The sequence below is a fragment of the Lathyrus oleraceus genome, chromosome 1 (assembly GCF_024323335.1).
Source record: "Lathyrus oleraceus cultivar Zhongwan6 chromosome 1, CAAS_Psat_ZW6_1.0, whole genome shotgun sequence".
Taxonomy (NCBI): domain Eukaryota; kingdom Viridiplantae; phylum Streptophyta; class Magnoliopsida; order Fabales; family Fabaceae; genus Lathyrus; species Lathyrus oleraceus.
In genome coordinates this window covers 227668935-227669779 of record NC_066579.1, presented here as the reverse complement: position 1 = coordinate 227669779, position 845 = coordinate 227668935, and positions in this window count along the sequence as shown.

The window sequence follows — 845 nt, the reverse complement described above, 5'->3', positions numbered from 1 at the left end:
TGGCTAGAGCTTCGAAGGTCATTGAAGATGAGAAGAGGAGACAAATCCTTGTGAGGGATCAGAGGGACGACAGAGTCAGCGTCCTTATCGCTGAGTGGGAGGCAAAGCTGAAGATTAAGGAAACAGAGAACGTGAAGATCATTGCTGAGAGAGATCATTATATTGCCGAGAGAGATCATTATCTTGCTGAGAGGGATCATTACTTCAGACAGATGAAGATTCACCAGAAGGAGGTGGGGAGATTGCAGCAGGAGAACACCGAGCTCAGGTTCGCCGTGAAGTTTACCAGGATGGTTGATGATGTAGGGCCTTCTGTGGGACCTTCGTCAGACTAGACCTTTCTTATTTGTGTTGGATTACCGTCAGGCCTGTTGACGGAATTCACTTGCTTGTATTTTCTTTCTGATTCTGGAGAATTGTATTTGATTTGTATCAGACTCGATGTATGACTCTTGCTCTTATTGGCCATTTTTGGTATACAGTGGTTATTTTCATTCAGTGATCGAGCTTCAAGCTTTATTTGCTTTCCTGTATGCACTCACACAGCACACACATGGTTGGGTGATATCTTTGCTAAATCATCTATCTCTGATCTGTATGATGAAACCAGATGATTGAATATCAGAATATTGCTGCCAGATTATTATCTGTCTCGATGAAGCCAGGATCGCAAGACAGAGTGTTCCTCATATGGATAGACATTTCATTCATGCATAATCATAATAACTTGTCTTCTATTTTGCAAGTGTCAGTTTCTAACGTGCTTGGTTGTTTCAGGAATCATTGCTCGTGCACGTAGAGTCATTCCCTTGCACACAACCCGTCCGCACAGATACTTTACCAGA